Source organism: Gossypium hirsutum, chromosome D13 (genome assembly GCF_007990345.1).
Source record: "Gossypium hirsutum isolate 1008001.06 chromosome D13, Gossypium_hirsutum_v2.1, whole genome shotgun sequence".
NCBI classification, from domain to species: Eukaryota; Viridiplantae; Streptophyta; class Magnoliopsida; order Malvales; family Malvaceae; genus Gossypium; species Gossypium hirsutum.
Window position 1 is genome coordinate 63870743 of NC_053449.1, and position 16280 is coordinate 63887022.

Consider the following 16280-nt stretch of genomic DNA (forward strand, 5'->3'; position numbering starts at 1 on the left):
AAATCAAAAGTTATGAAAAGTATAGGGACAAAATGGTAATTTTGCCTAGGATAAAAATTGAGTCCAAATGAATGTGATAATTGATGTCTAAATTCATTATTATAGATCCGGACAACTCAAATTTGAAGTTAGATCGAGGAAAGGAAAAGGTGTCGGATTAGTACACTTTTATATACGAACAAGTATCAAGGTAAGTTCGTGTAACTAAATTGTGAATATTAACTTGTTTGAATTGAACGTTGTAATTATATGAATGTCATAAATGTTTATTGTATGAAATTAAGCATATACATGAAATTTCTCAATAAATGATAAATCCCATTTAAACATTTCCCGTAATGGTTATGGTCTAACATATGTTGCAGACATGCCATAGCTCGAAAGAGCATCTCGATATAAGCCTCTCAAGTTTCCCGATAATTGGTTATCTGGAGCTTCTCGATATAGTTCTTTGTGAACTTCTCGTTAAAAAGGTTCTTTGTGAACTTCTCGAAAAATGGCTTTTGTGAACTACCCGTTATAGGCTCCATGTGAGCTTCCTGTTAAACAGCCCAGATAAGCTTCCCGAAACGACTCTGTGTGAGCTTCCTGTTACAAGGCTTGAGAGTACATTATCAAAGTATTGTAAATGTTTTAATCGAATATAATGGGCAAAGTATTAATGTGAATGGACTGAAAAATAAGGTAGATTGACATGAAAATATACATCTTGGAAAAGCGTATGAATATGGAAATTGATATTTGATGAGCTCATCTATGCTTAACTATGATACAAAAGATTTAGTGACTAATGTGTCTTTGTGAATGTATGTGTTTAGGCAACATTGACATTTGACTTGGAATTCATGCTATTGTTATGTTGTTAATTAAGTATGATTAGTAAGTTTAATTTCTGTTATACGAACTTACTAAGCATTAAATGCTTACTAAGTTTTATTTTCCTCTGTTTTATAATGCTCGGAAGCTCAAAAAGGTTGGAACGGTTGGAGCAACATCACACTATCTTTCAACTCATTTTGGTATATTAGCAATCATATTTTGGGTATAATGGCATGTATAAGCTACATAGGTCATTTTGATGTGGAGGTGAATTGTTTGTAATTTAGCCATTGGAATGGCTAATATGAAATGAATGACTATATAATGACTAGTTTAGGTCATGTAGGATATGCTTGAAATGATTAGTTAATGCATGAAGTATATGTTATTTTACAAGTGACTTGAGTTAGTATAAATGTTGAATTTGGCTTGGTTTAGTACTTGGATTGGTTGGTATTGGATATGAGGAATTGGTGCAGGTTATAGGTAAAATTTGGGTGAGAAATAAGGCTAAGAAGTGGCTTTATTTCGTCCACACAGGTTGACACGGGTGTGTGTCTAGACCGTGTGTGACACACAGCTTGACCTATGGGCGTGTATTCTGTCTGTGTGTTCCCTGCACTTAAAAATTGAGAAACAGAATACTCAGAATTGAGCACACAGGCAGAGACACGGCCGTGTGTCTCAGCCGTGTAAAGGACACGGACTTACTACACGGGCATGTGATATGGCCGTGTGAATCCTGCACCTAAATTCGAAAGTAAAAATTAACCACACAGCCTAGCAACACGGGCGTGTGACTTAGCCATGTGTCTTCAGTTTTTTCGTGGGTTACAAGTTAGAAAGCTCACACGGAAAGGGGCATGGGCGTGTGTAGCCACACGGCCTGACCACACGGGTGTGTCCCTTACCACACGGGCGTATGACCCCTGAACCTTAGAAAAATTTTACAAAAAAAATCTCTGAATTCCAAATTTAGTCCTGATTTGTTTCAAAGATCTGTTTTAGGCCTCGAGGGCCCAATTAAGGGACGTAGGGAATAATTTCTGAATGTGTTTAATAAATGCTTTGAAATATCGGTAATTGTATGGTAATTGGGTCTTCAAAGGGTTTTTGAAATATATAATCGGATTAAGTTCTTAATCTGATTGAACTTTTAAAGATTTTTTCTTATCTTCTACGATTGTCTAATCTTTAGAGTAGGGATAATTTTTCAAGCGTTAAAGGAATCGATATTTGGTTTGAGATTTTTTATAAAAAAATTGAAGGCCAATGTGAGGAGGTGAAAGAAACCTCCTTTCAAATGATGAATGAATGGTTTACACAATACCTGAGAAGTAATCCTGCTGTGCAACAAGCTCCCCCTCCTGTTCCTCCACCGGGTCCCGAGACATCGCAAGGTACTGAATTGGTTAGAACAGGTAAAGCCCCGGTAGATAAAATTCGTAAGTATGGGGAAGAGGAATTCCGAGCAACGACTGAGGATGATCCGAAAAGAGCTGAGTTTTGGTTAGAGAATACCATCTGGGTTTTGGATAAATTATCTTGTTCACCAGCTGAATGCCAAAAGTGCGCAGTGTAATGGCCTAAAATTCAGGGTTATCTGAACAGTAGTCTTATAACCACAAATCTGATTTAAAAACAAAAGTTAATATAATATTATTGCATGAATATTGATAAGATAGGAAAGTCGTATGAAAATATCGACAAATTTTTTTTACTAATTTAGTGGTTAATTAGAAAAAGAAATTATTGAAGAAATTGAGAAAAAAATGAGGTATCGAGACCTCAATCTCGTAAAATTGAGTTGAAAATATTTTTATAAATATTTATGAAATGGTAGTAATGTGGTATTAAAATTTCATTAGAAAATTTTAATGTTTGGGTAGTCAATTAAATTAAAAGAACTAAATTGAAAAAGGTGTAAAAGTTGCTAGAATGATTAAATAGCTCAAATGTTAAACAAGGAAGGACTTAAAGAGCAAAATAGCCCAAGAAAGATATTTAGGCTGCATAAGAAGAGAAAAATCAAGAAAATTTCTGAAATAAGGGTAAAATCAGAAAATAACAAAATTTACTAAAATAAAAATGAGTTTAAATTGAAATATCTAGAATTCTCTTCATATTTTTTTTCATTTTCATCAGCCGAAAACATCTTAAAGGGTTATTCCAGCTGGTATTTCATAATTTTTGCATCAAATGAGTTAATCCTTGCCTTTTTCTTGTAATTTTTGTGTTTTAAGACTTTACAATTAGGTCCTACTATTAAATTCGTAAGTTTTTGATTTCATGGATGAAATTGAAAGTCACAGTGGTTGAGTGCTGTAAGTTTATGATGCAATAGCATGAAATTGAAGCGTTAATTTGTTTATGAGATGATTTTATTAGGTAATTTCAATAGAAATTGAATTTTAGGACCTATTTGTGAAAAAGTTTGGATTTAAAGTCTAGTGCTGAAATTATGATTTCCAAATGCTATAAAATAGTTTAAAGTGATAGAATAAAGTGTTAATTGATAAGAATCATCTCAATTGAGAGGTTAATTGAGTAGGGATGAAGTTGTTATTTATTAAAAACTTAGGGGCAAAATGATAATCAATATCTCGCACTAAGACAGTTTTGGACAGCAGCAGTAGGCTAACTTTGAAAAATCACAAAAAATAGTAGAAATCGAATTAGAGGATGAAAAAATATGAAATTAAAGCTTATTGAGTCTAGTTTTTTTTATAGAAGAAACGGTGTAAGTAATGGAATTGTAAATCATGACATATAATAAATTTTGTGAGACAAGGTCAGAATAAATTTGGGTTCCCTTATTTTGAGTTTGGAAAATCATCAAAAATTGGAGAAAAATAATTAGGGGCTAAAATTTATATGTTTAAATTTTTAATGGGTCTATTTTTAATAGAAACAAATTTAAACATCATCCAAATTCTGTACTAAGAGATAATTAATTTTTAGCAAAGAAAGGTCAAAGCTATTAGACAACAGAACAGAGGTAAGTTTAATGATTTTACTGTACTTATTGGCTGAACGAAAAATTCTAAAACTTTTATGGTAGAAAGATATTTGAGTCTAGTTTCAGAAACATCAAGCGATTCTTAAGTTAGAATTCTGTAGCTCAAGATATAAATAATTTAGTGATTACGACTCAAGTAGATAACTTTTAATGAACTATAAATAATAGTGAAATTATAGAGAATGTTACATATGAATATGAAATGTATTAAATTGACAATTAAATTTATTTATTTAGATTCGGAAAATTCAAATACGAAGCTAGATCAAGGAAAGGAAAAAGGTCGAGATTAGTTGATTTTTGTATATGAACAAGTATTAAGGTAAGTTCGTGTAACTTGAATTATATTCTTAAATGCTTGAGATGTATGTTATTGATGTGAATATGATTTGAATGTTCATTGTATGATAATTGATGAAACATTGATATTTGATAAAAAAGGGGGAAGAAATCCCGGTTGAAGGAAAAGAAAATTCAATGGATTTCTGAAAAGGAATTGATGGTAAAAAGGATCTAGCCCGGACGAGTGATCCTATCTTGATATAGCCCTCCCGAAGAATATGTGTAAAATGGATTTAGTCTGGACAGATAATCCGAATTAGGGTCTGAATTCATCCTGAACTGGTAATTTAGATCCAAGCTCATTAGAGTAATTGTCATTGCAGGGGATTTAGCCTAGATTGGTAATCCCGACAATACTCTATGAGTTTATATTACAGGGGATTTAGCCTGGACTGGTAATCCCACTGTAAGAATGAGGTTCGCGGGAGTGTGCTCTCTGAAATAGAAATGTGCGCTCATGAATATGAAAATCCATCAAAATTTCGAGAAATTGAATGGGATAAATATGGTAAATAATAAGGGTAATAGAAAATATGGAATTGATGAGCTCATCAATCATTAATCCTTGTATTGAATTCATATGATACTATTTGACTAATGTTTTGGTTGAGTTTATTTGTGATAGGTAAATGGTAAATTGAATGGATGTATGAATGTTTATTGTTTTGGATTGAAAATATTAGGTAAGTATAATTATTGTTACATGAGCTTACTAAGCTCAACGTGCTTACCCTGTTTCCTTTTCCCCTGTTTTATAGTGCTCGGGAGCTCGGAGGTCAGAAATTGGTCGAAGCCACATCACACTATCAACTCCCTCATTTTGGTATATAAGATATTTTATTTTGGTATAATGGCATGTATAGGCTACTAGTACCTATGTTGATGTTGAATTGGATGAACGTAATCTAGCCATTGGAATGGCTAGTAAAGACTTGATTCTGTTATGTTTATAAAGTAAATTATAATTATACATCTGTGTTTAGTAGGAATTGTATTGGTTGCTCGGCTAGTTGGATTAATTATGCATATATTTGGTAAAATTGGAAATAAATGTGTATGTGATAATATAGTATATTGTATAGTAATTGAATCGGTTTATTTGAATGTAACAGCCCTTTTTTGGGTCAAATCAGAACAGTGATTTCGGGACCATAATCCAAAAAGGTTTATTGTATTATAGAATGATCGTGTGAAAATTTCGTAAAGAAATTTTACTGTTTGAGTGGTTAATTTGGTAAAAATGACTAAATTGCATAAAACGTAAAAACTTGTGTTCTTTTAGTTAAAAGTATCAAATTCTATTAAATTAAATTGTGGGAGTCCTAATTTGGTAATTAGACCATTATTTGTCATAATGGAAATTTATGGACACCTTTAACATGATTTTTGGTTGTTTAATTAAAGGTTAATTTTGGTATTTTATAATAAAGGTTAATTAATTAAAATAAAACAATAATTTTGGGTTATCATCTTCCCAAAAACCGATTGAAGAAATGAAAAACCAGCCATGGTTTTTTTCTTATTCGGTCAAACTTCATTTTTCCATTAAGGTACGATTTTGACTCCATTTTTAATGATTTATATGTTTCTGAGCTCGTTGCAGCTTAATCTAGCTAGCCCGTATCTCCGATTTCAAAACTTTTAAAGTATTTGAATGTTTCCATTGTTGAATATATGAGTATTTTGATGTTTTATGATAAATTATGAATGATTGTTATTAGATTAACAAGTTTTGTTAAGGAATTTTTGATAAAAATGTCAATTTTGGACTAACTTGTGAAATATGAAAATGTTGTGGTAGAAATGTAAAATAAATGAAAATTTTGGGCTGCTAGGGACCCTATTAGAATTCGGCTAGCTTGGGTTAAGGTTGAATTTCATGAATTTTGAATTTTATGAGCTAGGGACTAAATTATAAAAATGTCGAAGTATCAAGGGTAAAATAGTAATTTTACTAAAATGTGAAATTAGATTGAATTGAATAGAATATGGATTGAAATAGCTAAATTTGATTATTTAGATCAAGGGCGAGAGGAAATCAAGGAAAATAAAAATTACCAAAATGCCCATAAACCTTAGAATTTCTACTATTTAGCCAGGTAAGTTCGTATCAATAGAATCAAACTTTAATTATGTGAATTTACTTGTATTTGATTTGGAATAGAATTATAATTGTTTAAAATGTATGGTACGATATTCGAATTCTTGATTGAGGAAATTATTGAGTAATACTGAGCCCCTTTTGAACTTAGAGAAAATCGTAGGATACAAGTGAAATTATTGAGTAATACAAGTTACAGTATTGGTCGAGCTCCTGCATTTGTTGCGCACTTAACACAACTCGTATGAGCTTACCGATATATCAGCTCTTATGAGCTTACCGTTTCAGCTCGATAGAGCTTACCGTTCATCAGCTCGGAATGAGCTTACCGATCATGGCTCGAAAGAGCGGAAATGATAATAAATTGATGGATTTTTTATAAATACACTTATAGTGTATCACCCGTGTATCCCTCGATGTTCTAATAGGTTCAACGGGCATAATTACTGTTACTGATCATATGAAGAAGCTATGTAATTATATGGATGAATTACTATTGATATGTATAAGTTACTGTTGATACGGATAAATTTCTGTTATTACTGATGAATTACAAGTTATACGAATTAAAATGAATTGATATAAATGTTATGTGATTTACATAGTATTGATGATTTATGGTGAACTAAAGTATAAAATGAATGTTATAAGTGCTTGAGCTTGAATACTTTTTGTTTTCACTTGTGATGATTTGATGATATATGGACATTATGGTACTAACTTATTGATGGTTTTATATGCTTAGGCAATTGGAAAATTTGGTTGGATTGTATGGAAATGATATTACATGTTATATTGATGTATAAATTGGTGATATATATGTAATATGAGATATAGATGGTTTTATTAACACAAATCGTATCTCAATCTCAGCAGGCAGCAACCGATTTTCACTTAACACAAATCGTATCTCAATCTCAGCAGGCAGCAACCGACTTTCACTTAACACAAATCGTATCTCAATCTTAGTCGAATCTGGAAAACCCACCATTTTCAAACCTTTTTGCTGTCCATTTTTCTTCCACCACACCAATACCCAGACCCAGGTTTGCTTTCTTCTAATTTTCCTTTCGTTTTTTTTTACAATTTCTTCAGTGGGTCTTTATTGAATCTCTAGTTCTAGAAATTGATCGTTAACTTTGATGTTTAGTAACTAGTAGGAATTTTCAGTGGTAATGATTTGCAAGTGTTTAGTTTATTTTGGCATTTTCTATATCTTTTTTTATCATGTTCTTTCTTTCTTTTTTAATTGATATTTCTAGCAGATATATTTTAGGGTTTTGTCTTGTTTTGTTTATTTCTTTTTATTTCAATGTGTGTAAGAGTGGGTGAGGAGTTGTTAATTTCTTTCTGGGTTTTACTTATTTTTATGGTAGTAAAAATTTCTTATTTTGTGCTTTTCTTTCATTATTATTTTCAAGAAAAATCCCATTTTCTCTGTTGATTTTCTTCTAGGAAAGGAAAATGTGACTTCATCCTTGAACTCCAAAAGCTTGTTTATAACAATCTCTCACTTCCTTTCCACCTTTTACTCAGTAAATGAAGAAGAATCGAGTTTCCATCCCTCCTTTCTCAAATTTTTAGCTGCTCATGTACTTGGGACTTAACTTGGAACACTGTTTTCAACTCTGTGTTTTAAGCTTACTTCTCTTTTATAACTTGCTTTTCATTTGAATAGCTTTTTTCCATCTCAGCTTAGATTAAACAGGGTGAACAATGCCTACCCAGTTTTTAGTTTTCTCTAAGAAAACATTATATATATATATGTGTGTGTGTGTGTAAATACATATTAAGTGAGATATTTCCTTGAAACCTTGCATGTCTTCAATTATGGGAAATCTGAGATGTATTCTACAAAAAAAAAGTATGAGAAGATATTTATGTATTCTTCAATTAAGGGTTGTGAAGGTTATGGAGTTCCTCAAATCATTGGTGGTATGGAAGAATACAAGTACCCTCTGAAACAAATAATATAGAGAAGAAAAAAATTTGTGTGATACAGACATAGAATAAGTTAGTCTAAGTTATTTATGTTTTTCTTAGTTAACATACGAATGGGAATTGCACAGAGGAACTCCATTAGTCTCCAAGACTGGTGCCTAAACTATTTCTTTTCAATGCTACCATGTTTTTAAGTGTATATTCTTGCCTTAACGTGTCTTTCTAATTGGAGCTGAATCATGTTTCCCCTTCAGTTTTGGTCAGTCCTTCTCCAATGGGAAACTCTAAATATTTGTTTTTTCATTCTTTTCTTCTTTGAGAAATATAATAAACCTCTCTTGGCTTCTTCTCTATTATAATTTTACCATTTCTTTTTGGGGGTAATGCAAGTGCAAGGCACATTGAGGTTTTCTGAAAGTGGTACATGTGTTGGGTGACCCAGCTTGTAACTGGGAAGTTTAGCTGTAATAAAGCGGCTAGAAACTTGGTGTAACTTATAATGGCCACCTTCAATCTGCTGTTTCATCAGCTTAGTTCTGTTTATATTTATAAGTGTAATGGAATTGGTATTTATTTTTGGATAACAAGGTTTGGCGAGAAAAATAAAATAAAAAAACTGATTTGAATTTAGGTGTTTAGACCATTTATAAAATATCGTACATCAAAATCAAAATTTATTTTATTTACAATTATTTATGGGAAAACAACAATAATTTTATTTTTGACTACAATTTTCTCCACCCAAATCTGCTGCAGAAGCATATTTATTTAATTAGTTGGACTTTGCTTGGGCTTTATCAACTAATTTAATTGATTAAGTTAAATACCGAAGGGTGCAATGCATGTGTTCCATAATGATCTAAATAATATTGCATCAATTTAATTAAGTCCCTGGATTGTCCTTGACCTCAAGTTTGTCGTATTATTTTAATTTATTATATACTTTTTTTCTTGCAGAATGTCAACCAAACCAACATCTATTGAGGGTAGTGTTACACCTCCTACTTCGATAGATTCTGAAAATTCGGGAGTAGGAGCTTCAATTCAAACAAAGGGGATTACCGGGAAAAGAAAAGCCACTCTTCAAAGGTCAAAAGTTTGGTCTCACTTCACTAAGATTATTAATTGTGAGGGTGCAAGTAAGGCTAAATGTAATTATTGTCAAAAGGAATTTTGTTGTGATATGAAAAAAAAAATAGTACAGGGTCATTGAAATATCATATTGGTTCACGTAAGAAAAACCCTAGTAATATTGTTAACACTAGTCAAGGACAACTAGTTTTATCTAGAAAAGGAGTTGAAGCCGGGGGGAGGTGAAGGGAATGTTTCAACTTGGAGATTTAATCAAGAAGCATGTAGGAAAGGATTAGCACAAATGATTGTGATTGATGAATTACCTTTCAAGTTTGTTGAAAGTGAAGGTTGTAAGAATTTTATGTTTGTGGCATGTCCTAAGTTTCATATTCCTTCACGAACTACTATGACTAGGGATGTTTATCAATTGTTTTTAGATGAAAAGGTCAAGATAAAACAACTTTTGAGAAGTTTTTGTTCTAGAGTTTGCTTAACAACTGACACATGGACTTCTTTGTAAAGAGTTAATTATTTGTGTATCACTGCTTACTTTATTGATAACGATTGGAAATTGAATAAAAAGATTTTAAACTTTTGTCCAATTTCTAGTCATAAGGGTGAGTCCATTGGGATGGTGATTGAGAAATGCTTGTTGAATTGGGGGATTGATAAGTTGTTTACTGTTACTGTTGATAATGCAAGTTCAAATGATGTTGCTATTGGTTATTTGATAAAGAAATTTAACCCTCTAGGGGGTTTAGTTCAAAATGGTAAATATCTTCATATAAGATGCATGACACACATTGTGAATTTGATTGTTGTTGAAGGCTTAAAGGAAATGAATAAATCTGTTGAACGTGTTAGGGGGGCTGTTAGATATGTGAGACAACCTCCAGCTAGATTACAAAAGTTTAAGGAGAGTGTTGTGGTGAAAAAGATAGAGTGCAAGAAGATGTTGTGTCTTGATGTTTGTACTAGGCGGAACTCGACCTACTTAATGTTAGACATTGCTCAGAACTATGAGAGAGCTTTTGAGAGATTTGAGGAGCAAGATACAAACTTTAGGGCTGAACTTGAAAAGGGAGAGGGTTGGCTTAGTGTGGATAATTGGGATAATGTTAGAAACTTGAGGGATTTCTTGGAACACTTTTATGAAGTCACTTTGTGTATATCTGGCACTTCATATGTCACGTCCAATAATTTTTTTTGGTGAGCTTTCTGAAATTGATATCCTTTTACAAGATGCTCAGTTAAATAGTAATGTTGATTTCAATGTTATGGCCATAAATATGAAAGAGAAGTATGATAAGTATTTGGGTGATATTGATAAGATGAATTTGCTTATGTTTGTTGCTTATGTTTTAGATCCTAGGCAAAAACTAAAGTATCTTGAATTTGCACTTAGTGAAATGTCTAGTTCTGAAAAAGCTTGTGAAATGATGCAAAAATTGAAGGAATCTGTGTATGAATTGTTTGATGAGTATAAGCCTCCACTTCATAGTACTTACAGCTAATCGAGTGTTTCAACAGATGTTTCTCTCGGTGAACCACAAAAAAAATGAAAAGGCGAATGCAAGCTTTGTATAAAAAGCGTGAGTTGGAAATTTGTGGTGAGGATAAAACATCTGAGAGGCTAATGAGGAATTTGTTGAAGATTTTGATATTTTATTGTGGTGGAAAGTGAACAGTCCTAGATTTCCCACTCTTTCAAAAATGGCCAGAGATGTGTTAGCTATACCGGTTTCTATGATTGCTTCAGATATGCATTTAGCACTGGGGGACGTGTGCTTGACCAATATAGTTCTTTAACTCCTAAAATTGTACAAGCTCTTGTGTATAGTCAAAATTGGATTCGAAAATCATCATCACAAAAGGACATCAAAAAAATTGAAGAACAAATCCAATAGCTTGACAAGATTGAAAATGGTATATTTACTGTTTTATTTTAATAGTTTCAATTTTTTTACCATATCACTCCTACTTATTTAATTGATTCATTGTTTAGACTTTTCTTGGAATGCATTAGAGTCTACACTAAATTCATTAGCTTTCGTGAGTTGAAGGGTATACTTACTATCTTATTCTTGTTAACTTATAATCTATTGGTTTGTTTATATTATTTGATTTTTTTAAATGCGTATATTTCTATTATATGCTAAATTTTTGCACATTTTTGTTTTGTAGGTTTAATGCAAATGGAGATCTTTTGGAGAGAAGAAATGGATACAAATGGAGAATATTACAGACTTACATATTAATTATTTGTTAATTTCAAACCTTTTGTAATCTTTTTAATTATGTAGTGATTTAATTCGGTTAATTCAGTTAATTCGGGTAATTTAGCTATTTTTTAACCAAAAATAAAAACATATAATTTTCGGTTAATTCGGTTAAGCGAACTAATTAACATAAAAAAATTGGTTCGGTTAATGTTTTTAAATAAAATTTTGATTCGGTTAACGGTTAAAAATTTTGGGAGGTCGGTTAATTTGATTATGGCTATTTTGGGTCTGTTAACTGAATGAACACCCCTACGTGATATGCTCATAAGTAAGTGATATTTGATAAATTCATATGATACGTAAGTGAAAGTTGATGAATTCATATTTGAAGTACCTAGTTGTTAATGCAATAAGAATTAAATTAGAAGGAGCTGAATTATATGTATTTATGTTGCTTTAATTTGTGAATAAATTGTTAAATTACTTATAATACCAATAATCATACGACTTACTAAGCTTATTAGCTTACTTTGTTTATTTTTCGTATTTTTTTAGTGATTTGAAAGCTCGCTCGGGTTGGAAGTCATCGAAGATTTCATCACACTATCTAGGAGTTGATTTGGTATTTTTGATCTCTTTGAAATTGGTAATATGACATGAATAGGCTAGTTGATTATATGAGATGTATAAGTTATTTTAGCTATTTAAGCTTATATGTGTTGATGTGTTTAAGCCATGTGATTTGGCTTAACTTGGCTAAATATTTGGTTATGTATATGTGTGCTAAATATGGTATGTTTGGCATTTTGATTGATGGAATTGATTATGCAAATGGTTTGAATATGTCTTATAAGTCTTGTTGGCTTGGTATGCATTTGATGACACAAATGGTATTGATTTGAGATGAGTTTTAATGAAAGAATGGCATGGATTTGAGAGGTGAAATGGATGTATATGAAATGGTGTAATATGTGTATTGAAAAAGGATTAATTGGTTGCTTATTTGAATGTGGTTTTGGTACTATTGGGTTTATTATAGATGCACGTGTTTTGGGTGAGGCAAATGGCTTAAAACAAGCCTAAATTTCGCCCCACACGGTTGAGCACACAGGCGTGTGACTCGACCGTGTGTCCGCTATAGCTTAACTAATTAAGTCAGTGAGTTACACGGCCTAAACACACGGGCGTTTTTACTGGCCGTGGGTGGCACATGGGCGTGTGGTCAGTTGTATGTGAATTTTTAGATGTATTCCCGAAAGAATTGCCTGGTTTACCACCGGATAGAGAAGTGGAGTTTTCTATAGACCTTGTCCCAAGGACAACACCGATATCTATAGCACCAAACAGAATGACTCATACTGAATTGAAGGAGCTGAAAGCACAGTTGCAAGAACTTACTGACAAAGGTTTTACTTGACCCAGTCACTCACCTTGGGACGCAACGATTTTGTTTGTGAAGAAGAAAGATGGAACCCTGGGATTATGTATTGAGTATCGGTAACTCAATAAAGTTGTAACACCCCTTACCCGAGACCGTCGCCGGAATCGAGTACGAGATGTCATCCAATTTAACTTACCGATTCGAAGCATAAAAATTTGCTTTTAAAATTAAATTCACTGTTCACAACAACACTGTCCACCTGCGCAACTGTCACTAATTTAATTATAACTTGAGTTACGAAACTCAAAATTTAAATCCGTAAATTTTCCATGAAACTAGACTCATATTCCTACTTACCATAAAATTTTCAGAATTTTTGACTTAGAAAATTAGTACATTTTATTCATTAAAGTATCCCCTATTTCACAGCTCGACAGATCTGACCTCTTGGCGCTAAAAATCAAATATCTAATTGTAAAGAATTAATACAAGGTTACCATTAATTTATTTTGAAAATAGACTCACTAAGGAATCTAAACATATAAATTATGACCTATAATTATTTCTGTACAATTTAAAATGATTTTCTAAAGTTAGAACAGGGGACTTTAAAAACCATTCTGACCCTGTCTCACTAAAATTTAAATATCTCAAAGTATAAAATTCCTTTGCCTACACCGTTTCTTTCATGTAAAAATAGACTTGATAAGATTTAATTCTATATATCATTCACCCTAAAATTCCATTTCTACTATTTATGGTGATTTTTCACATTCACGTCACTGCTGCTGTCAAAGAAACTGCTTCTTTGAATTAGTTACCATTTAAACATACATAACACCAAAACATATTCTTTAATAACTACTTCAATAGCTAACATTAGCCATATCATTTGGACATGCTCAAAATGATTAAGACTCTATACATGCCATAGTTTAAACATTTTGAAAAGCACATAATACCGAGATGGCTATGATAGTGTGATACGAGCTCCGACGGTCCACTATACGATCAAGTTCAAATCACTATAAAACAAAGGAAAGAAAGAGATGTGTAAGCTATAAATAGCTTAGTAAGTTACATGTAAACAATAATTACTCATTTAATAATTAACACTTTTAACATATAACTAATCAAAACATTTCTTAGCAATTTCAATCACTTACACATACACAATCTTACCAATTCACTTGCATATACATTTTCACACTTAACATTTCATATTCACTTTAATTCATTATTAATCCCGTTGAACACTTGGAATATACACGGATACGTAGAGATTTAGCACATAAGTGCCACATTGATATGTAGCCGAAGCTACCACTGATATGTAGCCGTAGCTACCACTGAAATGTAGCCGAAGCTACCACTGATCAATAACACTGGAAATGTCCACGGGCCTGCTCACACAAGCTGTCAGGTGTCTGCAACACATGCTAGATCACCCAGCACCCGGGACTCACTGTAACACTGTAACACTGTAACACTGGTCTCTAGTGACATGTCACTTGTATCCAATTCTATTCCTAAGTTCAACCGGGAATTTACACTTAACACTTTATTTTCAACACTTTATCACTAGAATAATTCATGAACAACTTTCCTTCCACATTCAATATTAATTCACATATCAAATATAATTCACAATTTATACAAATATAACTATTATTTACATATAACTTACCTCGGATGCAAAACGACTATTTTTGTAATTTAGTCGATAACTTTCTCTTTTCCCCGATCACTTGCACTATTTCTTCTTTCTTGATCTATATTAACACAATTTAATACATTTTATCAATATTCCATTCAAATACAATTCATACACAACATTTTGACACATTTACATTTTTCCCCATAACTTTTCAAAAATTCCACTTTTGTCCCTAAGCTCGTAAAAATAAAATTCACTAAATTCTTAAATTTCAAACTTCACTAAATCATATTTCATGCTCATAACAGCCCTCAATTTCACAAAATCACAACTTTATGCACACTTTACCATCTTTCACAATTTAGCCCTTTTTCAAAATTTTTCATTGAAATTCATCTAGTAAAACTTGTAATTAACACTTCAAACATTCATTATCTAACATCACTAATCAATTTACAATTATATCATGAATGGGTCAATTTTTAAACTTTAATTTCATTTAAATTAAATGGTAGAAACATGAAATTCAAGCTTCAATAAGCATAAAAATACGAAAATAATTAAAAACGGGGCAAGAAATCACTTACAATTGAGCTTAGGAAAATCAAAACCCTTAACTATGGTAACATGAAACTTTCGGCAGCAAGCTTCTAATTTTTGAAGAAGATGGACACTTATTTTCTCTTTATTTTGTCTTTTACCCAATTTGGACAAAAATGCCCTTGACCCATTACTTAGATATTTTTCTAGAAATACCCTTTTGTGTCTATAACACTAATTTATGGTCTAATTGCCACATAAACACTTCCAATTTCATGCAATAATTCAATTAAGTCATTTAATCACTAATTAGACACACTTTGCATTTTTCTCAATTTAGTCCTAAAAATTCAATTAAGCACTAAAGCATTAAAATTTCCTATCCATATTTTCACACAATATTTCAATCAATCAGTAACTAATAAAAATTTATAAAATTAAACTATTTCACTTCGGATTTGTGGTTACGAAACCACTATTCCGATTAGGCCCTATTTCGGGCTATCACAATTCTCCCCTTTAGGGATTTTCGTCCCCGAAAATCTTACCAGTGAATAAGTTGGGATACTGTTTCCTCATAGCCTCCTCGGTTTCCCATGTTGCCTCTTCCACCCCATGTCGTTTCCATAACACTTTCACTAAAGCAATTTCTTTGTTTCTCAACTGTTTCACTTCTCGTGCCAAGATTCGAATCGGTTCTTCTTCGTATGTCATATCCGATCGAATTTCCACTTCAGTTGGTGAAATCACATGTGATGGGTCCGATCGATATCGCCTCAACATAGAAACATGAAACACATTATGAATTCTTTCCAATTCTGGTGGTAAAGATAATCGATAAGCCACTGGACCAATTCTTTCTATCACTTCATACGGACCAATAAATCTTGGACTTAATTTGCCTTTACGGCCAAATCTCAAAATTTTCTTCCATGGAGACACTTTCAAAAATACTTTATCTCCCACTTGAAACTCAATCTTTTTTCTTTTCAAGTCCGCATACGACTTCTGTCGATCCGATGCAGCTTTCAAACAATCACGGATTATCTTCACTTTTTCTTCGGTTTCTTTTACCAAATCGACTCCATGTAACTGATTTTCATTAAGTTCAGTCCAATATAATGGAGTTCGACACTTTCGTCCATACAACGCTTCATAAGGTGCCATTTTTATGCTTGACTGAT

At 32.2% G+C, this 16280-nt stretch overlaps 1 long non-coding RNA gene across 5 annotated transcripts; it reads left to right on the top strand.

The window, feature by feature from the left end:
* The first annotated feature begins 5627 nt into the window (after positions 1–5627).
* LOC107939546 (uncharacterized) lies at positions 5628–12468 on the top strand. Of its 5 annotated transcripts, none has more exons than XR_001695149.2 (4): positions 5628–5730; positions 7155–7327; positions 9180–9311; positions 11481–11616. It is a non-coding gene; the product is annotated as an uncharacterized lncRNA (long non-coding RNA). The 5 variants fall into 5 exon arrangements; XR_001695252.2 differs by lacking the exon at positions 5628–5730 and adding an exon at positions 6894–6994; XR_005923211.1 differs by lacking the exon at positions 5628–5730 and adding an exon at positions 10827–11222 and having other exon boundaries at positions 7009–7327.
* Positions 12469–16280: the final 3812 nt, after the last annotated feature.